This window comes from Neopsephotus bourkii, unplaced genomic scaffold, assembly GCF_033783945.1.
Source record: "Neopsephotus bourkii isolate Nb327-2 ecotype Australia unplaced genomic scaffold, CSIRO-AGI_Nbou_v1 NB_994, whole genome shotgun sequence".
Taxonomy (NCBI): domain Eukaryota; kingdom Metazoa; phylum Chordata; class Aves; order Psittaciformes; family Psittacidae; genus Neopsephotus; species Neopsephotus bourkii.
Genome location: NW_026901486.1, coordinates 2,964,042 through 2,980,330, shown reverse-complemented (window position 1 = coordinate 2,980,330; position 16,289 = coordinate 2,964,042). Strand labels below are relative to the sequence as shown.

The 16,289-nt window shown below is 42.6% G+C and overlaps 1 long non-coding RNA gene across 1 annotated transcript; it reads left to right on the top strand.

Moving 5' to 3' along the window:
• Positions 1-13,199: 13,199 nt before the first annotated feature.
• LOC133215700 (uncharacterized) lies at positions 13,200-15,209 on the top strand. The gene is made up of 2 exons (XR_009726465.1): positions 13,200-13,422; positions 14,904-15,209. It is a non-coding gene; the product is annotated as an uncharacterized LOC133215700 (long non-coding RNA).
• The last annotated feature ends 1,080 nt before the right edge of the window (positions 15,210-16,289 follow it).

Genomic DNA, 16,289 nt, shown 5'->3' with positions numbered 1-16,289 from the left:
AGAGGAGACAGAAATAGATTTTCCATCTAACTGCTCCCTGGCAAGAGCATTTCACACAGTCTGGGCTGGAAATTAGGCTGTACCCCCTCCAGGAATGAAAGTCTGGATGATGTATAACCTTCTGCTCCTGCTGGGGAACCACAGGAAAGGATCCTTTCCCTGGTCAAGAAAGGAAATGGATAGGATGGGGCACAGCACAGAAAATAGGAATTACTAGGAAACCCTCAGCATGCCATATTTGACATGGTCACTATAAAAGGCTATCACAAACTGAGGGGCAGACAGGAGAGCAGCCCAGATGTGTAAGTCTTCCTTTCGGAATGGATGAAACCATTAAGAGCTGTTCTGTGTGGGAAGATAAATCCAGTAACATAACTCCCAGGAAGCTGTGTACGTAGGAAGCACCCTGCAGTGTACCATAGTCAGTGTCACCAATTTCCTTTGTACCATAGTACACTGCCACCAATTTCCTTTGTCATTCACTCACTCTAATATTAGGCATGTACTACCTAGGAGTCCCTATGTATATCTATGTTCTCATGATATTTGACGGAGAGCTAAAGTGTGATTAATCTGGAGCTCTGCAAAATGTTCTAGGGCACTCATGACATCTGAATAAGCCTGGCAGATATGGTGCTGAGGTATGTGCTACTAATTGTGCCTCTGTCCTATACACATGAATATATATATGTACCCATAAAATCTCTTATGAAATGCAACTCACCCTTCCAACCCTTGGATGGTGGGAGATCACTCAAATGTGGAAACCAAGGTTCAGTTCTGGTCCTTGCCTTAGAGGTATTAAATCCAAATCCCTTACTCCTCTGGACTGTGTCCTAGTTGCTAGCTACAAACCAACTTGAATGGGCAGCAGCGTACTTTTATCCAGTAGGAGTTCTGCCATTATGTACAAAAAATGAAAGATTTCTGTGAACATGTGGGAATGAGCAAACACGACATTATAACCTAAGGGCTCTATGTGGGAGAGCAAGACTGCAATACTGACATTGCTCAAAGACTGTTTCTGTGTTTTGCTGAATGTAATGTAAAATAGTTGAACACAACATCAAGCAAGTCTTGGAGCACTTACCCCACCAGTCACATAAATCTTGTGCTTTTTCCAGTAATTCATCAAGTGAGAAACCTTCAACTTCTCTCTCTCCATAAAAAGCTACAGCCTTGGGGCTACAAAGTGGACTTCAACACCATGAAGAGGGCTTTAAGGATGGGGCAATGACAAAGTGCAGGTCATCCTGACACAGTGATGTTCTGAAAGGCAGGTCCCTCCTTTGTTCTTGAAGGAAAGGACACAGAAGTCCCTTTGTGGGAGGATTCAAGGCTATGAATCCCAGAGGACAGATAGAAACTACCTGGGATACCGGACCCAAGTCTTTACCCTGTAAAAAAAGTATAGGGTATATTTAAGGTACATTCCTGCTGGCGTTGCTTCCCGTAGGTAACTGGGGATCTCTGTCTCTGGAGTATGGGTTACAGGCAAGAGCTGTGAGTCCTTCCCTCTGGATAAATATATAAGGCTTAGTATGGTGCCTATGTGCCTCCGCAGCCATTTGTACTTTGGGAGCAAAAGCAATTGCTTAACGAATTCATAAGTCTCTGTGTATTGAAGGCTGGTAATAGGGGTCCTAAATATACCACAAATAACTTTGCTTTCCTTCTTTGCAAACAACAATGAACCTTTTGGTACAGAGAGCTCCATGACACTGTATACATATTTTATCAAATTATTTTTTAGCTGAAAATAACCCACTTGCCATGCTCTGCCATTGTAAACTCACTCAACCCTTCCTCCCTTTAACCCATGCCTGAAAATAAGCTTCTTATTAGTAACAAAGAAGTGGAAATTAATTGTAGAATGTTATTTCTCCTTGCAACCTGCATGAGAAAAAAATAGCTTTATTCATTACACTATTTCTTCTGGTTCTTATCAGGGAAAGCACAGCATGAATGGAAAAAGCTGGAACACTGACCTTGCTAAACATGCATTGCTGAGCAATTCCACTTGGCAATACTCTGACCATTATAGCCTTGGCTTTCACACCTCTCTCCACCAAGGATGTCAATGCCATAGTCTGAGAAGCTGGGAGATTTCAGGGCCTAGCAAAAACGCCCTGAGAGACATCACTGTCATTCTCAGACAGAATTTAGTGTCTGTGTCCCCTCTTTAGCTTTTTGGCAATATTTGATATGCCAGTTAACATGGCAGATTGCCCAAGGGAGCCAATGGAAAAATCTGTTCTAGGCAAAAATGTCCAAATAAAGGAAGACAGCTCACTCATGTTTTGAAAAGATTGTCTAGTATTAAGGTAAGTGTAGCAAACTGCACTCCAGAGCTGTTTGTGAGGTTACTGCACTACCCCAGCTTCTGATCCTGCCCTTCACCATGGAGTAACTGAGTAGTATCTGGGAAGTGATATGAACAAATATGGCCCTTTCCCATTCTCTTTTCTCCTTTTATTTTTCCACCCCAATCACTCAATAAGCAGCTTTTAATCCAGAGATCCCAAAGTCCATCATGACAAAAGTAATTTTGATTACACTCTTAGTACTTACTTTTTTCCAGGAAGGAAGTTGCCCAGGGCATATTTCCTGCCTCAGTGCTACACATGAAGAAGCTTCTTTATGTGCCGCATGTAGGTGAGCATGTTTTACAGCTGCTAGGCAGTGCCCAGACTCCTGCCAGAAAGCAAGTTTATCCAACCAGGGACTAGGAAGACACGAGATTCATGTAACACCACTTTTGGCCCACCTCTCCTGTACACTCGGATTATTCTGGGAGCAGCTGGGACTAAACCTTTACTGAATACACGTTTTATACACCAGCAGGACAATCTGGGAGTTGAATGTTTCAGAAGTTTTCTCCCACAAACAACTGTGTGCCTTACAATGAACATTTCACTTCATCTGCGGATGTTGCAAGTTTCAGTTTCGTTTCCACTGACCAGCAGAGATTTCCACACGTAAAGAATTCTATCAAGTAAGAAAGGTCTCTGATCTCCTCTGAAGAATTGTTCTTCAGCATTTCTTCATTCCTTTGCCATCCAGCAGGCTGGGAATAGAAACTCAGAGAACCACATTGTGTCGTTTGCCTCTCTACCAATCTTTACATCAACAATAACTTTGTTCAAAAGAGTCCCAATTTCACCATGTATGACTGAGCAGAGCTGCACAATCTGTGCTCCCTTAAGAAAAAGTAATCCACGTTTTTAAAGACGATTTATTTTGCCATAAACTTTTAGACACATGAGCTATCTCAAACCAGATCAGCCTAACAAAGGCTGTATCAGCCCAGATGCTTTACTGACAAAACCCTGCATTGTAACAAGCCAAAGTCTTGGTCTGTAAGTAGAGCACATGCAAGTTCAAGTATGTGTGAAACACCTGGAAAATCAAGGTTATCCTTAAGATTAGGCATACTTAATTATCCTCTGTGGAGATCACAGTGTGTTCTGAATTGTCAGATACAGCCAGTCAAGTAAGACAATATTCTGTTAGGCAGCTTGTCCATGATATTTTCTGCATGGATGCTTGTGAGGACTTCCCACCAGTGATGGAACAAATCAGTGGTGGCTCAATATGGTAAACATGGTAATAAAGTTTCTCTTTTCTGCCTCGTCTTCAGATGTTCATTAGCTCCCTATATAACTTAACTCTTACAGGAACAATAGCATAATAGGCAGCAAACACAGTAGGAAAAATAGGAACTTTTAGTATTTTCTTAGCAAACTGCAGTGGGAATAGTAACCTCCATGATGACATTTCCTCTAAGGCTAAATACCAGCTCAGTCTTGGCTCTTGAGTTTCATTGCTTTTCCACCTAGGTCATACCCGCAAGAAATGCCATCTTTATCAGTCATTAATCCATAGAGCTGTCACTCATTGCTCAGCCTTTCTCAAAAACAGGCAACTTCTCTGCAATGGAAAACTGAAAATATTGGCAGTGAAAAGGTTTTGGCACCTTTAAACTCAATTTATTTGGAACAAGTTTGTCATTTCTCTTTTCTGGACCAAAAGGACAAGTTCACTGTTGCAGAAAAAGACTCTGGGACAGCTTTCAACACGAGGCTGGCTTCTCACTGCACACACAAAAACAATAGCATTTTGCACAGATATAATGAGTAGAATAGTCAAAAATGGTACCCACAATAGCAGTCAATTCTTCAATATTTTTCAAATTTGAAATAAATGTAGAAATTCTTTGGGAGGAACCAAGAGAAAATAAACCTTTTCTTCTCATTTAAAATAATAAATAATAAGTACTGTCCCCCCTTAAATTTTCTTTTTCACTGAGAAGAAATCCAGGAGGCAGCGTTTTAGGCTGCTTTCTTCCATACACCTCCAAAGCGTGAAGGGTGTAATCCTGAAAACCAGCTAGCAGACCAGGGTGAAATTAGAGTCTTTGGGGAACCAACAACACCCACATCCAGTTAACGTTATTGTATGATCTATTTCATGGTTTGGAATTAATTGCAATTGGAGCATGGAAAAAAAAAAAACCACCCAAACCCTGAAGCCTAAAGCGGTTTTTCAAATTCATAAGGAAGTGTTTTCCTTTGAATAATAATGTTATTATAAAGTTACAATCTTTCTCTTTCTTAAATAAACCCTTTATTTTCTTTCGAATTTCTGTTACTTGTGGCCAGGGGCTGTCTGGTGCTCTCATCTTGTGGGAAATTGCTGGCTGGAAGCAGTATCGTTTCTGTAATTACCACTTTCACTTGAAATAGTTCTGGGCACTGCAGAAATACCTTCAAGTATTTGGTCATAGGCACTGAAAGTTGGAGGGACAGCTAATAGTTGATGGTTGCTCCTAAATGCTAGAAAAGGGTAAGCTCAATTGAAAGCTTCTTTTTAAACATCTCAGTATGTCTCATATTTCCAAAACCAAGGGGGGTTGCTCTCTTCCTTGTGCATAACACAGAATGGTGCTGACCTTTACTACTTTGTAAATACTGATGGTGAACCTCAAAACAAGTCAGGTGAAAGCTGTTACTCTCTACTTCTCACCATAAAACCCTGCCCATGGGTTTCTTCAAGCATTTTATATAGGAATGAAGCTTTCCAGCATGCTCCTGGGTCAACAGGCCACCCCTCCACACAGCTGTCTAAAACTGGGGAATTCAGCCCAATATCAGGGTTTCCCTCGTAGTCCCAGGAAGAGATGGGTACCTTCAGGAACCCTAAGACAAGCATCCAATACAGGTGGGTGTTTTCCCATCAAGGTCTTTTGGCAGCACAGGGACTCGTGTCCTAAACAACACCCAGCAGCAAGTGCTGGTGAATGCATCTTACCTTCAGGTCACAACTGAGAAATGGCTTCTTCATTCATCTGAGGCAAAACAAGTTTAGGAGGACAAATGCTTAGGTCTGTGGGGGCAATGGAGTATCAGGAAGGCAAACAAAAGCCTAAACTGCAAACACAAACAGCATTTCCCAGAGGGAAACTGTTTTGAAACACCCACCACATCATTAGGGTACTATCTGGTTGCATGCAGAAATTTTCAGTCTTAGAAACTTCTTCTTTTGCCATATTTTTACAAAATGTGTCCCAAATTCAACATTAGGAAACGTGCTGCTGGTTTCAATAGAGCCAATATTTAATTCCATTTTTCTTTTCACACTAAGCCGCATCTCCATCCGATTTCTGCCAAAAATACATTTCAAAGAAATTGTTCTAAGTCCCCTTGTATCACACACATTCACTACAGCTCTGCCCTATATCCCCTGAGATATGCCTAAGGATAAGAGGCAGGTCATGCTGTGGCAGCACTGGAGCTGCTCACATGCAGCTTGGCCAGCAGTAGACATCAGCCGCTTTGTTAGCAGGATGCTGTCAAGTAAAGCCACAAAGACTGAATCTTCTGAGCTTTCCCACAGTAGGGAACACAAATTTGGGCTTTTCTTTCCTTCCCACATGATGATTTTCCTGAAGTCTGTAGAAAATTAATAGAAAACAAATCTCTGAGACTCCCATTCCTCTCTCAAATTTGGTGGAAATAGCTTAACAGTTACTGGAAAGGCTAAATTGACAAGCAGGTATCAGCAGACACAGTTCACACTTCCCTACAAAACCACATTAAAAAGACATATTTGTCATTTACTGAACACCAGGAAAGAGCTGAGCCCTGCAAAACAGAGAGAAGAAACCACAGCAACCACCAGAAAGAGCTTCACACTTTGCACTGCACTGCTCAGAGCAGCCACTTTCCAGTGATGATTCAGGGGTTAGGGTCCCAACCAGCACAGAGCACAGTAGTAAAGACAGGAGAATAGTGTGGTAGCAATGAAAAAATTAAAGATTCATAGTTTGGCCATTAGGCCAACGGGAAATTTTCCAATTGGAAAATCTGACTTTTTTCTCACGAACAGAAGCAAATGGGAGAAGTGCTTCATACTAAGAATAATTCTTCGCTGAAGTGATGACCCTGTAGCCTTGGATTGTGAACACTGATGGGAGGAACAGAGTGGCACTTCTGTTTTGTAACTAAGCAGATTTGTCCATCGTTAGTAATGGATGCGCAAGAGCTGACTGGTATCCTGGACATTTGGTCCCATTTTCTCAAGCATGATGCTTAAGATTAACCCTGTTTTAAACAGGATGTTTTTCTTCTATAGGTTAAGAGAATTGCTGTTTGCCTGGATATTCCCTTAAGTAGTAGTGTAGGGCTATTTTCCATATCTGGTTATTAGGATCATCCAGGACTAGGCAGCAGGAAAGAGTCTGCTTCCAGCCTTGTCCTAGCTACGGACAGTACAAAACATATGTGCTCACAAGCAAAAATATACCTCCTAATTCCAGGCTTACTGGGGTCAAAAAGAAGATATAAATATTTTGACACTTTTAACCTGTAAGGCCGTATTTTAACCGTAAATTTTAACCTGTAAGGCCGTATTTTAACCTGTAAATTGTGCATCCTTTCTGTCCTTGTCTAAAGCAAAGGCCACTCTCTCATGAAGTTTTCAAACCCTTGTTTTCCCTTAGTGTTAGCAAACACTGAGGCATGCCCATGCACTTAGGATATCTCAATTGTTCAAGCAGCTGATCAGTGCTGTTCCTCTGATGTTGTTGCTCCTTTAAGAGCTCTTGTCCTTGGAAGTCAAGTTCATGAAGCTTAATTCAAGTTCTTCAGAGTCTAAAGTGGTGATACACCAATTAACCAAGCAGCACTAATTGCGAGATGGTGCCAAGGCACTCAAGGGAAAACTGGGGAAGTACATGCTGTGAATCAAGACTGTGCTTTCATTCTTTGAGCTGCTGTTAGCTAGAACCAGGAAAAAAACACCAGTGAAGGGCATCCCAGAGGTTAATGAAAAAGATGAATAGCACGTTTCTCCTCTTACCTGGGAGGCTTATTTGCCATTTAAAAAATAATAACAACAATAATGCACATTTAACATTCTGCATGAAATTGCGCAGATTCCACAGGGGCCTGATTTGCTTCTCCTATAACCTGTTTATCATTACACTCTTAAACAAGATGAAATTAGGACTAGATCTCACTGAATTGGATCACAAATTATTTTTTTAACAGGAATATCCTTTACAGGAAAAAAAAAACCAACAAAATTTTCCAAGGAGAGACACCTATAAATGCCATTTGAAATTCCATAGTCCACCAGTGAAATTGAGGTAAGCTGTTTTAATCCACCTGCTTAAAAAATCTTTCTTTAGTTCAAGTCTTGTCTATGAGGAAAAAGTAAATGTAGCTCAAGATCTTGACCTTCCAGAGAAGGATCCACTTTGATTCTCCTCAAATCGACTTTTTCAGAGATTCTGCTGCATAAAAATATTTTGTCTTGCCTTGGCTGTTGAATCAGGACATTTTCCTCCTGCAATAGCAGGCTTTGTCTTTGGAATATGGATTTCTGCTTCCAACCAAACTGGGCTTTCTGATTCCACTGAATTTAAAAGTTTCTCAGCCTGACTTCAGTTCGGTTTCAACACTGTGTCTCAGATGGACTGGAGGACCTGAGTACACAGTTTGGCTGCAAAAGAAACAACTTGTCTTCTGGTTCTGACCTGAAAGCAGAAGAATTATCCCAAAAACTGCTTGCCTTTTGAGATGCCAGAATGATGGAAATCTTGTAAAATCAGCTTGCGTCATTAATGCCCTGAAATCCTGGTCCTACACATGTGAAGTTTTTGCTTTATTCATTCCACCTTCTGCAACCTTGATGGTAGTTCGTGAAGTCTAGTTTGGAAACAGACGTAAAACCCTCAAAATCTCACACATGACTGAGCACTTACAACCTCTCACAAGGGCATTTTGTGCAACAGTGAGACCAGCATCAACATCCTCATACGTGGACAGATGTCCAAAGAAATGTAAGTTCGCAGTGACATAGAGATTTCCATTTTATGCATCAGTTTTTCCTTCATTGAAAGGGATGTCTCCCATTAAAAAAACTGCACCACTCAAGTAACGTTTACAACACTGGTCCCTCCTGCACTGTTAGCTGGAAACCACAGCTGGGTGTCATGAGCAACATGAAAGGCGTGAACCCACTTCGAAGCATCCCCAAATTACAGGCGATGGTGAGGAAATAGCAAAGAGCTAATTGTGAGATGCCTTTGTTTAAATGTGCTGATAGCCGAAGGGGCTAATGCACTGGCTGCCTCTGGCACTGCAGAGATAGCTGTCTTCCTGGCTCGGAGATCACAGCGTTCTGAAATGCCCTTCCTTCCTATGGAGATGAAAGGCAGCCTGGATGCACAGCTAATTTATCAAGCATACAGTGCTCAAATATAGCCGATTTATCTCCTTATAAGAGTTTTGCTTTTCCCATCACTCAGCTTAACAAGATAATGCTGGTGGACAAGGGGTTGCTGTGGTAGATGAAAGAAAACATTCAGTTATCCATTGTGAATAATTCCTAAGCACACTCTATTTCTGTCCACAGATCCAAAGCTAGATTTTCTAAAATATCTTGGAAATCAGTAGGATTAAACTTGAAACATTTCAGTGCTTAGTAAACCCCCATAGGACGTGTCTGATTTTGTTTCCCTGCCTTGTGCCTTCATCTCTCACCTTGATGCCAGTGTGGCTTCTGCTGGTGGACACAGAGGTAACGGGAGGACACTGAAGTGTGTGTGTGTGTGTGCATAAAAGCAGATATGGATCAACGCATCAGGCTACAACACACAAGTACCACATTTCTTTGGCCTCCTGGGTGGTGTGCATTGCACAGCTGAAAGCCCTTACTTTTGACTCACTGCTGTTGCACCACATACAGCAGTCAACGTGGATTTTATTCCAAAGCGGCTGCTAGGGATGTGCAACTGGCAACTCTGCACCCCAGTGATAAGTGTGCTTGCTTGTCCGTGTGTCCAAACCCTTACAACAATTGAATTCACAGTCTTACACAGGTGCCATTGCACAGCATTCTGTATGAAGTCTACACACACCTGCAACCCATCTATCCAAGTAAATTAACATTCCTAACCAAATGCGTGTTAGAATAAAAAACAAACACACTGCTCACAACAAAGAAAAACAGTCATGAACAGTATAACATCTTGCTCTACTCATGATGGGCATCAGGAATAAAGAGCAGTCTGCAACTTTTCTCTTTCCAGCAATCTTTTACACATTGAAGATGGCTCAGGATTGAACACAGAACGCTGAGAGAGGTTTTGTCAATGATAAGCAGAATAGAAGATTTCCTTCATGGATGTTTCATGCTAATATACACTCCCATACCTCTAGGACAGCCTCACATTTCTGATTCTGATCAGCCTGTGTTTCACTACGTCTCCTAGATACCTTACTACGTGACCAATTGCTTTTGTATTTGTTTGGACAATTACCTATGCCTAAGTGGGGTATCTTGTCCTTCCTAAGTTTCTTACTTTTTCAGTCTCTGTCTCCAATTTGTAAAGATCATTTTAAGTTCTAACACTGTCTTCCAAAGAAAAATTTCTTTCAAACCCATTTAATCTTGGTGTTCTCTCAGTATTTAGGTCTGTTGCCTCAGGAGGCCACTTAGTACATCCTCCAATTTGAGTGCAAGCCATTTTTACTACTTGTTTTCTGAGTAAATATTTCCAATCCATTTTTGCCCACTGATGAGTATTTTCATCTAGACTATCATCCTTTGGTTTCCCTGTGAAAATGGCAAATTCTGGCGTATGTCAGACAGGCTGCTTCTCCCCCTTCCTTAAAACCCTGTTGAGCTCTTATCAAGGGGAGTAACTTCTGGAATCTGAACAGTAATAGAACACAAGCAGCTGGTATTGTTCATTTTTAATATAATGTCTACAGCTGACCATGAACATTAAAGTCAGTATGAAATATATCCCAGGGAATTACTAGGGAACTTCCAGTCAAAAAGATTCTGACAGAAATGGAAAATAACCAACACCCCAAACCAAAATATATCCATTTGTAGACTTCTGTAGGCTTTAAATGATGCCCTGAGAGTGCTTTTGTCCCATGCTGTTCTCATGCAAGTCAGAGAGGACAGACTGATTGAATTACCAGGTCAAAAGGGGCAAGTAGTGGTCCCTTGAACTACCAGGTCCCTGTACCATGGTGTTGTCCCCTTTTGGACACATACCACCTTTCTGACTCACCACAGGCAAGATACCTTTTTGCATCTGGTCCCCATTAGATAGTAGGCGTTAGAAGGAGGTGAAGTCTGCTATGTCTTCTTATTTGGAGTGTTCGTTGCCTGGTAGTACAAACAGTGGGCTATTAAAAGAGCCAAATGCTGATATTTCCACAGCACTTGTAACATGAGCTCCAATTTGCTTCAGTTTGGTTACAGTGGTTTACACACAGAGCCACATACATTTAAATATAATGTTTATTAAACTTACTGAAGTTTATTCTGAGGTATGACTGGAACCCAGTTTATTCTGGATGGATCAGAAAGCCTGTGTCGGGTTTGGAAGTGCGATGTCCTGCCATGTGCCCCAGCTCTGCTACCATCTGCTGAGAATTAGCAGCCCAGCTTGTTTTATTGTGCTTGGCCTGGCCAGTGACCCTGAGCATGATTGCTCTTAAAGACATTATAGGAACCTTCAAGAAAGGAGAAGTATCAACTGTCGGAGCCTAATTACAGCCCACGGTGTATTTCCTTCATTTCTTGGATGCCTGACATACATACAGCATCTATGCACCTGTATTTTGGCTGGCAATAACCTCTTCTTCTTCCTACACACCAATAATCTGCTGGCATGCCTGCCTGATCAAGGTGCACACTAGCAGATTTGTGTGAGATGCCTCCCTCCACCTCTCAATGGCTCCAAAAGCAAAGCCAAGCTTTCTATGGGATATGGACTAAGCTAGAATTGGAGCCAAAACCTTGCAACATTTTCCAAAGGGTATCTAGATGTAGTGCCCAGCTGGCAAATGGCCCTTTGTGTAGATTTGCTGAGTAAAGAGATTGCATTGGGATGTGTAAAGCACATAAATTTTTGATTATTGCATCATGATATGGGAGGCATATATTTCATGGTAGAAATCCACAAACAATTGCTAACTTGTAATTGGACCTATGCAGCATATCGAACATTTTCCCCTAAAGAGATTCATTGGCCTTACTTCCTGCAGCTACAGGAACATCCCTCATGGGTTTTTTCTGATTTCTGTAGGTGCCTGCCCTACTTTCTCAGTTGACTTTGGAGGGAGATTATTTCCCAGGAGTGGGATTTGCCTCTAGGTGGCTACATGTAGGTATCTACAGTGAGCTAAGGACTCAGACAAGTTGACCACCCATCTGTGTTCAGCTCCGTTTGAGATGCTTAAAGGGTTTCCTTCCTGGGCCATGAATGTCTTATAAGGTAGGTCTCATTGATGTGATTCTGAATGAGTAATTCAGATGATATACCTGAAGTATGGGCAGCTAACATAGTTCTGTGCTCATCCTTGCTCTGTGAGACCTGACACTTGCAGCAGCACAACCAGAGGAGAAACTTTCACTGCAATATGCCATAGCAATGCTGGTCCCTCCCAAAGGCTGGAGGAGCTCTGTGCTCCCACAGCTCTCTTAGATAATATATATGTTTTCTTCTTGTGCTTTGTTAGCATGAAAAGTTTAATAAAGCTCAAGCTAGAAAGTACAATCTTGGATCTTGGTGCTCCTGCCTCCTTTATAAAGGTTATACAAATAAAGACCTGGGGTATATAGCCCTTCTGCAAACACTGCTAATTGCCGGTATCTATCAGCTGGAGATAGCTGACATGCTCTGCCAGGGGAGATTGCTTCATCAGCACAAAACAAACCACTCCTGGTCTTGTTAAAGCATGCAATTTTCTTGTCAAGTGTTTTGTGATTGCCATAGCCTTACAGGCAGAGCTGCCTCTGTTTGCTCAGCTTTACTGCCTCCATGTCATGAAAAGTCCTAAAGAAGGTATGTGGGGTAGGATTCCTATGGGAGAGTTCCTAAATCCAAGGAATAACAAGTGACAACCTTTGCAGTACACCTCTTTTCCCAGTCCTGAGGTGAAGGAAGAGAGCCCAGACCTCCACTAGATCTGGAGGAGCAAGTCCTGCTTTGCCAGTGCTACCTCATGCACTATTTTAAAGCCAAATCCACAGAAATGCCCCAGTTCCCATTGCCTCTGGGACACTTTGTGTAGCACGGCCTCATTTCCTCCAGTTCTCTGCTGGGCTTTTCCTTCCAGTTTTACACCAGAACTGCTTTGCCCTGTTCTCCCCTATTATAATGCTAACAGGCTGGCAGGGAAAGCAGAGGGATTTGCCAGCAAGGCGAGGAAAGCCAGCACTGCCCCTGCACACCAGACCCAAAAGCACTGCAGAAGGGCTGGTTTCCGTGCTTCAGCACAACTATACCAAGGTGATGGATGCTTCTGCCGGTATCAGCACAAGATGGTGCTCAAGAAAAACAAGTCTATCCCCAAAATAAGTAACACAGTGTCTCACAGGGCCTGGGGAAGAATGGGTGAGGAGGGTCTCTCCTGTCCTTGTGTTCTCCAAGTGCCAGTTTGAGCTTCATTGCATTCATCAGGAAGCCGTAGAAACAATAGGAAATAATGGGAGTCATGGACTGTGGACTAAAAGCCCTTGAAATAATGGGAGTCCTGGAGCATGGACAGCAGCTGGGGCACCCTGGGAAGGAGATGACTCAGTCACAAAGGGCTTCTGATTATGAACAGAGTACCCAGGACCAAGCATTTCCAGGTCCATAAGGTGCAAATCTCATACCCAAATGACAAACCATCAGTGCCTGCAGCACACTGGCTCCCCAGCCCTGCATGCCAGCTAATGCCAGGCTCAGGGGCTGCAGGACCCTGCCTTGAATGAGAAAACCTCTCAGAGGACTCAGCTGTCTCTTGAATTAGGGCTTTTTCCCTTTTCCTTTTCTTGTTTAATCTCAATTCACAGCTCTCCACTGCCTCAGAGCTGAGCCGACCCTGCCCCAGGCCGCGTCTCAAGCCGGTGGGGTAGTATGGGCTACAAGGCTGGGAAGACAGAGCTGCCAAGCGTCCTTTGGAAGCAGCCCTTGTCGGTTTTCCCTTTCAAGCTCTTTTGTTGAAAACCCTTAAAGTAACCAGAAAAAAAAGCCCTTTCTCACGACAGTCTGGGAGATCTGGGAACTCAGCCCATGGGTGCCAGCAGGATGCTGGAGGGGGTCACCACTGCCCATGTCAGGTCCATGGGCAAGGACCAGTCCTGAGCAGGGGGAGAGCTGGCATGGCGGACATCTCAGCACCTACCCAAAGGATTCAGTCTTCCTTTTTTAACATCTCTTGCTCCAGGCTAAGAACATGTGTCTTGTCACCCTTGTACTGAACAGCAGGACTTGCAAGGATAGGACCAAGTGTTTCCTGAGTCTAACGCCTTCCCTGCCTAGCTACAATAGATGGTTTACACTGGTATCCCTGGAAGCCTAATGCTTGACAGCTTTGTTACTAGAGCAGTTGGATGAGGGGAAGGGCAACACACACTACCCTGCTGCAAAATGATCTGGTGTTCAAGGTTTGTCTGTTCTGCTGTCTTTCTTTTAATGCTAAAAAAAAAGTCACTTTTTCTTTCTTAAGCTCAAACAATGCTAAATGATAAGTTTAATAATGGCAGCTAAAAATGTTGTGTGAAACTGCTTCAAGTCCCAGATTGTAACAGCTGTTGGAATAGGACTCTCCCAAACCTGTGAGATCAACTACTGTAGGATGTGCAGGCTCAGACTGAGCTTCTTAAACCATCTCAGCTCCATCTGCAGACGTCATGCCTGAATTTAAATCATCCACAGCCTTTCAGGTAGAAGCCAGCCAGCCTCCATCTGCCACCAACCAAGGTGGCACTACAAAAGACCCAGGTGGCAAGAAAACATATTCAGGCCTCTGAATTATTTTATGATGATGTTGTGCACCTTTACAAAACCGAGTAATTGAAATCATGAATTTGCTATAACTTTGGGGAAGTTGCAAGCACTGTTCAGACACAGAAGCAGCAACCATAGAATCAGAATAGTTATGGTTGGAAAGAACCTTAAAATCATCCAGTTCCAACCCCCCTATAATGGGCAGGGACACCTCACACTAGACCATGTCGCCCAAAGACTCTGTCCATCCTGGCCTTGAACACTGCCAGGGATGGAGCATTTATCACTTCTTAGCGCTGTGTTAAATTCTACATTGATTAGAAATAACATAGGAGAAGTATTTGCCTTTACAAGCAATAAAGGCACTGTGTAATGCAAAACATGCCTCTGCATTGATAAATGACAGTGTAGCCTGATGCCAGAACTAGAGGCAGTGAGCTACATCCCTTTCTGTGTTGCACAGATATAGACACCACTCTTGCCAAGATTCCTTTTGGTTTCAGGGTAGTTAGTGAGGGTAGAGAAAAACCCAACTGTAATAAATGAGTTGTTATAACCTGCCCTTTCTGCTCCAGTGATTTCCTGTGTTTGTAAACAGGAAACACCATGCAGCTTGGCAAGGACAAGATGTGATAATGCTGAAGAGTGATCAGACAGTGAACTGTGAAACTGCGGTGGTGTCTGCTGAGGAAAACCTATGAGCTATCAAGAAAGGTGCTGGATGTTTCGCAATACAATCTATCAACTATCCAAGATAAATGCCTATATTTATAAAGTTTTTTCCCTTGTAATTCCATGCCATCTAAGCCTTACAGTAGGCCACCTGGCCAGTGTGAACATACAGGTTAATTTCAAGGTAATATATTATTCTATATAATAAAAACAAGTTGTCTGGTTGTTTTTAGTGAAGTTGTCTAAACCTATTCCCCATAGGTTCCCCACCTCCCAGGGAGAAGTTGGAATCTGCTCTGTTTCATCATCACTTTTGTGGCATTTCCTACCGAGATGAGTGACACTGAGACAATTTCCAGACGTGGTTATTTGTTCTCCTTGACCTGAATGACTGCTGTTTTCTAAGTCATTTGCAGTGTCAGTCCTGGGACTTGATACTTTAACTTCTCTAGTTGAGGATTAAAATGCTGTATTTCTACTTCAGGCTCCTTATTAATTTTCTGGAGGCAGTTACAATGGAGCTGTTCCAAGGATTTGTTCACCACCAACACTTAATTCTGCAAATCAGGCCAATTTCACCAATTTCACATAACCTGATAAGCCAGTTTACAACAAGCTAAAAACCTTTTCCTGGCCCTCAAGCCTTGATTCTGCACAGAATGTTTAACAATAATAACTACTCCTTAGGTTTGCCTTTTCCCCCATACCTAAGGAAGATTTAACACACTCTGTTCCCAAGTGTGCCTTCGACCTGCAAAAGCAGACTGAGAACAGCTTGCAGCATCAAATATTTCCCTCCTTTGAATTGTTTCCATTGTTTCTTTGTCAGTTCCCCTCCCAAAGTAAACAGTTCCATGAAAATTTAAGCAATCTTAAATGTGTTGTTTGCAACGACCTAATGCCTTACAAACAGATGAACCCGGAGCTCATTGGGCAATAATGTCCTATCATTCATATACAATCTGAGCCCAAAAATGGGATGTTTGTCCCTAAAGCCACCTTCTATTGTGGTTGAGCAATATGTTGTCAGTCCCCTCCTTTAAGCAGCTGTCGTCTGTAAGCTCAAGAGTAAACTCAGATGACCCGAGCTGCTCAGGTCACCAGCTCTTGTGGGGTACCAGAAAGAGGGCTGTTGAGCCACCCTTGCTCTCTCGGGAAGCTTGCACCTACATGTGCGTCCTATACAGGTCATACTGCACCCTGGCCTCTAAAATGCCAGATAAAATCCCTTTGCACAACAGGTAAGGGACTAGCATCACTACTGTTCTATTAGTGGCTCTTATAGGGCTGTATCTTATAGAAGACCTACTCA